The 6,594-nt window shown below is 42.0% G+C and overlaps 1 pseudogene; it reads right to left on the bottom strand.

Moving 5' to 3' along the window:
• Window positions 1-1,013: 1,013 nt before the first annotated feature.
• Window positions 1,014-5,745, bottom strand: LOC127221020 (microtubule-associated protein RP/EB family member 1-like; annotated as a pseudogene).
• Between the last annotated feature and the right edge of the window lie 849 nt (window positions 5,746-6,594).

Consider the following 6,594-nt stretch of genomic DNA (forward strand, 5'->3'; position numbering starts at 1 on the left):
CAGGTATCAGTGCACTGGCAAAGCATTTGGTTAACAACGGAGGGAAATGGATAGCAGACAAATGCCCCAGCCTTGAAGAGCCCAGTGCTGAAGGCCTTTGCTGACAGTCCCCCATCCCCCCAGCCCCACCCCCGCCCCAGCACCAGGTCCCTTAGGGACTTACAGCAGGAATACTTGCCTACTGTACTTCCCACACATGGCAGCAAAATGAAGGACCCAGAAAGACAAGGGAAGGGGAAAGAGACATGTCTCAAATGGGAACCTAAAAGGCAGAGAAATGAGACTCATCACCTGTCCAAATTCCAGATATGAGGGACAAGTCCCTCAAATTACTGCTTGATTAAACAACAGCAACTAACACCGACAAAGCTAGACATACTTACTTCATTTACCCCAAAATATAATGCATAGGGATTTCAAGACTGGATGGAAAAAAATCACCAGAAGAAAATTCAATGAAAAGAGCTCTTCATTTCACACATCTTAAGGACGGACACACACCCTCCGCTCACCTTGGCAACCATGCCACTTGTGTGGGTGAGCAGGAATGCTCCTGATCAAGGACACCAAATGACTTTACAGAGGAACTTGGAACACGTTCTTTTGAGCCACAAATCAGGCCCCTGAGGATTGAAGTGGCCCTGTAAGGTGAAGATCCCAGGTCCCAAAGGTCCTGAGGTCATGATCTTCCTTCCTAGACACAATGTCAGACATACTTAATCTGCCATGTTACATTTGGTATTTTGAAATATGGAATCATTTTATAAATTCTCTTGAGATAATTAGTTATTAAAATGTTTCTGCTAAGATTTCACACAAGCTTAAAATTCAGTTCTTTTTTGCATTTCTCTCCAGTGGTTGGCACCTTGATGGATTACATAAAGCCACCTTCCCTGTCAGTTAGTGTGGCTGGCAGCTATACAACAAGCCTTCCCTCAGCCCTAGCCTCTTCGTTCCCCAGTGTACAAACTAGATCTCAATACTGCCCTGTTGCAAACTGTGTGGAAGCGCGTTCATGCTGATTCCTCCTGTGGGTCCCCTTCATAGGGGATCACAAAGCCCCCATCTGCAACATGGCAGATGTCTACAGTCCTCTCCACTATGGGTCACACCCCAACATTCTCCTGGCAAATCTACATAATGTCCCTTAGCTTTCTGAGACTCTCGGACAGGAAACGTCTCTGACCGACTGTATTAATTCAGCTGCTTTGGCATCCCGACTGCCCACACTCCAATTCTTTCCTAGCCCTCCAGGACCAGCAGGAGTGGTGGCAGTTCCTCCTATTGAAATGATCTGTGGTGTTGCTGTGTGAGAGCCGAAAGGCCTCTTCCATTTATTCAAAGCTGAAGCAACAAGGGAAGGGGCCATTGCAGTTTCTTGACCTTGTTAAGCAGTTACACATCATAATGTCTTTCATCAGAGTTCACACTGAAATAAAATAAAAAGCAAAAGACTTAAACTACTGAACAAATTCAAACTTTCCTTTTACTGTAGGAATTAGGCTGTTAACACCCCTCCTGGTGAAACCTGCTGGAAGTGTTGTTTGGAAGTTCTGAAGAAGTTCTGGAAGTTCATGTTCTAGCTGAGCTTGGAACTTCTCTTTCTTTGAGGCAACAGAGCCAGGGGGAATAATGTGCCTGTAAGCTGAGAATACACAGCCCCTGAGCATAGCTGTCCACCATCTTTGCCTGATCAAACTGAAGAGATGCTTGGGTCCAGGCCAGCATGTCACATTAACTAAGGTTTATGACACTGAGTACCATCCAATGCCATGCTGGCCACACCTGGTGCAGGTTCCTTAGTCATCTCTTTCAAACTGTCCCATACTTGCCTGCATGGTGACCTCACATAGACCCTGTGGTGACACATCAAAGTAAATTCAATCTACTTTGATCCTATTAAAGTCATTTCAGTTATACTCAAACTAAACATTCTTGCAAACCTACCAAACTCTCAGAGGAGGGTTTCATGCTATAAATGCAAGGTTTATAATAAATTTACAGCTAATGATCACTTTCCTTACTCTGAAACAAGGTATTCTCTGCATTTACACTATTCTTTATTATTTACAACATCTCAGTGATGCCTTTCCATGACATTCATTTATAGAAGAATAAATCAAGGATTAGAGAAATAAAGCTACCCAAAGACTGAAAGCTGGTCCTTGGTGCTGATGTGTAGAGTCAAGATGACCACAGGGTTGGGACCTTTGCAGTTTGGAGGGCTCTCTGATTTCAATGAGTCAAGGCTTATGGAAAGGTGATCAAACATTAACACATAGGAGTTAGAACAATGGCCCAGTAGAAACATGGAATAAGATGTGAGGTCAGAGACGGTGGCTCAGAAGAATGACTCTAGACCAGTCTTTCCCTGATGAGCATGGAAGTACCACAAGTTTATACTTAGAGTACTTAGCACGAAAACGCTTACTGCACAACCAACTCTTCCTTCATTCCATAGAGCTGTGGGGTTGGGGGGTATGGCTTAACGCTAAAGCACTGTCTAGTGTGTTCAGGGTCTTGGGTTTGATCTGTAGCACCATAAACAAGCAATAAAGACAATAAAAACAGCACACTGCGCGTGTCCCTAGTCTAACGTTCATCATCTGCCTCAATGACTCCTTTGTCACCCTGCCTCTTCTATTCCAAGGCAAGCTTCTTGAGAGACAATGGACACCTTTTTTACCCTAAGGTCTAGATCAATGACTGAAAAGCAGAAGTACACACATATGTTGGATGAACAAAGAAGTCTTAAAAGAAGTTAAAGAGTGAACGAATATGATCATAACATGATGTATGGAATTCTCAAAGAATTAATAAAAATATATTATATTTTGGAAAAGAAGTTAGAAAATCTCATAGGAACTTAAAGGAGAGGTGAATTCTGGTTCTACATGATTTGATAAACAAACATAAGAAACTCAGGCTATTGTCCCAACAACCTTTGATTCCATTAGAAAGGTCTTGATGATTGATGGCCCTGACATCCAAACTGCCTTCCTACTTCAAACTCAGAGCAGCCAAGGTATGTTTGCTTTCAATGCAACTCTCCCCAAATGACATTATTTCCTGTAGATTGCCAGTTTCCTTGGGTTTCGTGAATATTTTATTTAATTTTGGCATCACCAAAGACTCCAGTTTAAGTAGAGAAACTGTTTTGTAGTTTGGAGCATAATTTCTTAATACAGTGGCCAACCTCAGAGGTGCACTTGTGTATCAGGTGGCGGGAATTTGCTTACAGAAACCTCGTGAGGTGGCATGATGCCCGTATTCCAGCCATAAAATGTCACCTCAAATTTGCTGGCTCACAACAATAGAGATGAAGTTTTGTCATCCCAGTTTTGAGAAGCAGAAGGACAAAGTGACGATATCCTCAGGGCTACACTCTCTCTCTGAAGGTTCCAGAAGGATTTCTCTCCTTTACTTTTTCTAGCTTCTAGTACTTTTGGTGTACTATGGTTTGAGACCCCATAACCATTCTCTGCCCAGTCTCCAACGGTTCCCATATTCTTTACTCCATCCTCTGTGTACCCTCTATGAGGCTATTAAATGTAACCCAGGGTGATCTCACATAAAGGTCTTTGATTTAATTACATTCTGAGCATTTTCAAAATAAAGTCCATTGACAGGACTCCATGAACTAGAATTTTGACAAATATTTTGCAAGGCAGGGGGCACCATTCATCATATTACATGACCCATGGGTAGGAGACCTGAAGATGGCAGAGTTGCCTCTTCAGGGAAAATGATGGGCATTTACTCTTACCTCATACTACAAGAGGTGCATTGATTATTTCACAATCATGTTTTAGAGGTCAGCGAAAGGATCCCATGTTGATAGGACACATTCTGTAGATAGAAGATTCTGTCTCGCCTAGTCCCACAGCCGCTTTGCCACAAATAAAACACACGGTGAATTACATTAAATATAAAATGTTTGGCTGATGGCTCAGGCTTCTTAGTGGCTAGCTCTGTTTTAATTTTTAGCCCATTTTTATTAATCTATGTATTACCACAAGGCTGTGGCTTACCCATAATCTGACATGTTACGACTTGGGCAGAATGGCATTTCTCCGCGACCTCTCTCTGCCTCTCTCCCCAGCCTTCTTCTGGTCTGGTAGCCCTGCCTATACTTCCTGTCTGGCTACTGGCCAATCAGTGTTTTAGTCATCAACCAATAAGAGAAACATATATACAGAAGAACATCCCCCATCAACATTCCAGCTCCACCTAGGAGATGTACTCTGATGACTTTCTCTATGCAGGGTTTAATACGTTTGAATCAGTTCAGTGTGTTAAAAAATGTAATACGTTTACCCTAAAGTCCTACAATTCTAGCTCCTTTTGCAGAATCATCACTAATTTCCTCTCAGCAACAGGAGTGGCTGCTGCTCCTTATGACAAGGCCATGGTCCTCACCACTGCTTCCTGCATACCTCATGACCATTGTACTAGTTGTTTGGCCCTGGGAGCCTTGGCCCGGCAGTTTGTATTCATGGGCATAGCGCAAAGGGCAGCTTATCTCTGGATCAGAAATACAAACAGTGGCTCTGACTTGTAGAGCTACACTCTGGATGCTGTTCACAAAACTTTGCACAGAGGAGGATGACTTTTGAATCACTTGATGTATTCGTGGGTAGCCGAATTCATAATCCAAAGATCTACATTCCTGTTAGTCTATGAGGGAACACACAGTTTAATATGTTTCCCTACTCAGGACAGTTTAACTCCTTTCAAGCTTAGTCTTGTGTAAACACAAGATTTATAATCTGGAGTTTTGCAGCATCAACATAGTTCCAGAAGACTTGCTTATTGCTTTTTGGACTATGTGTTTTATCTGTTTTATAGTACCGCTTATATAACATGATGAATATCTTCCTGCTGCTGGGAAAATTCTTTTGTTGCAACTTATACCCACAGAGTTCCACTGAGCTAACTCTCCTAGTGCTAATTGCCATACCCCTTTCCTAAGATACATGGGGTATGAACATCACTTTTTACTTTTTTTTTTCAGATCCCTGCTGGCTTCTTTGCTTTTAAAGTTTAGAACATGGCAAGTTGATGACAGCCTTGAACTACAGAGCTATGTGGAGACCTTTAACACACAATACCTTTCTACTATTCACAATTAGACTGACAGTTGGCAGAGAATGAGTAAGGATGCTTTGACCCTGAGGCGATCTGAGGGAGGTATTTTCCCTAGGATTAACTGTTCTTACAGATTTCCCTATGTTATTCTCAACTTTTTGAAGGGCATGGTTTCTGTCTGTTGCAGGGAGATAATATTTCATGTGGACTATTTAATGATGGACAAAGTCAGATTTCCTTTTTATATGCTTCCTTAGAAAAAGTCCTAGATGAGAGTCATGCACACTCACTTTTTAGTGGACCAAACCTACCACATCTTTGGATATTGAAGGTGTACTCTGTCTATTCTATTTTGTGTGTATGTGTGTATGTGCCTGGGTGTGTCTGCGTGTGTGCCTGTGTGTGTAGGAGGACTTACATGTGTGAGTGTAGAGCCCCAAAGTTGATGCTGTGTGTTTTCCTTAATTGCTTTCCAACTTATCATATATATATATATTTGAACTAACAAGACCCTAGGATCACCTGTCTCCATGACTCACCTTCTAGTACTTGTGATGCTAGAGCTACAGATGCTGCCACCACACCCAGAAACTCTTTATGTGGGTTCTGGGCATCCACACTTGGGTCTTCATTCTTGTGTAGGAAGATCTGAGCCATCTCCCCAGCTGTAGTGATATCAAATTTGACATACATTTATAGGCACAATATAGATGAAATGACTTGTTAGGCAGGAAAGGAACTACACAGAAAGCAACATTTGAGGTAAATATGAAACTAACTCTTAAAAAAAAAAAACTTGACCAAAGTAGATCAATGGGAGGGGTTAGACTAGCAACTTACAACTCACTGGACTGACACCTGCTTCTCCTTCCTTTCTCCCTCCCTCCCTCCCTTCCTTCCTTTCTTCCTTCCTTTCTTTTTTATAGCGCACAAGCTATAGAAGTAGTCACATTAAAAATATGCATAGGTGACATCTCTGCAAAGGGACATCTTGTACTTCAGTTGCCCATGTGGGCACATCCACCCATTTTGCTAACATTGCCTCTGAAGACATTCTTTCAAACGAGGCAAAACGAACTTTGTTTTGATCTTTTATTTGAAATTTGAAAGAGCTTGGTGGTCAAGGGCTGCCATAGGTTCTCTGAAGCCTGCATGGAGAGTTCACTGTGTTAATTTACTGTGAGAAATGCTTACCTAAGACCCTGAAGATATGGACTAGATTGAGCAACAGGCAGGTGGGAGAGGGAAATGCTGAGTAGCAAGCCGTCACATCCTTCACACACCTGCCATTAGTTTTGTGAATAATGAATTCCATTCCTGTAAATGATTCTGAAATGCTTATAGTTCCAGGGTCATTGATGATGATAAATAGGTATCTCTGGAGACACTGCAGCTCAATCAATCTTCATTTTTCAAATCGTTGCTTCCTCTTAGAGAAAGTAGATGTGGCCATTAACCATGGGTAAGCTGTGGTTCATTAAGAAGAGGTTGGCAAATAAATGATTT

Source organism: Phodopus roborovskii, unplaced genomic scaffold (genome assembly GCF_943737965.1).
Source record: "Phodopus roborovskii unplaced genomic scaffold, PHOROB, whole genome shotgun sequence".
Classification (NCBI taxonomy): domain Eukaryota; kingdom Metazoa; phylum Chordata; class Mammalia; order Rodentia; family Cricetidae; genus Phodopus; species Phodopus roborovskii.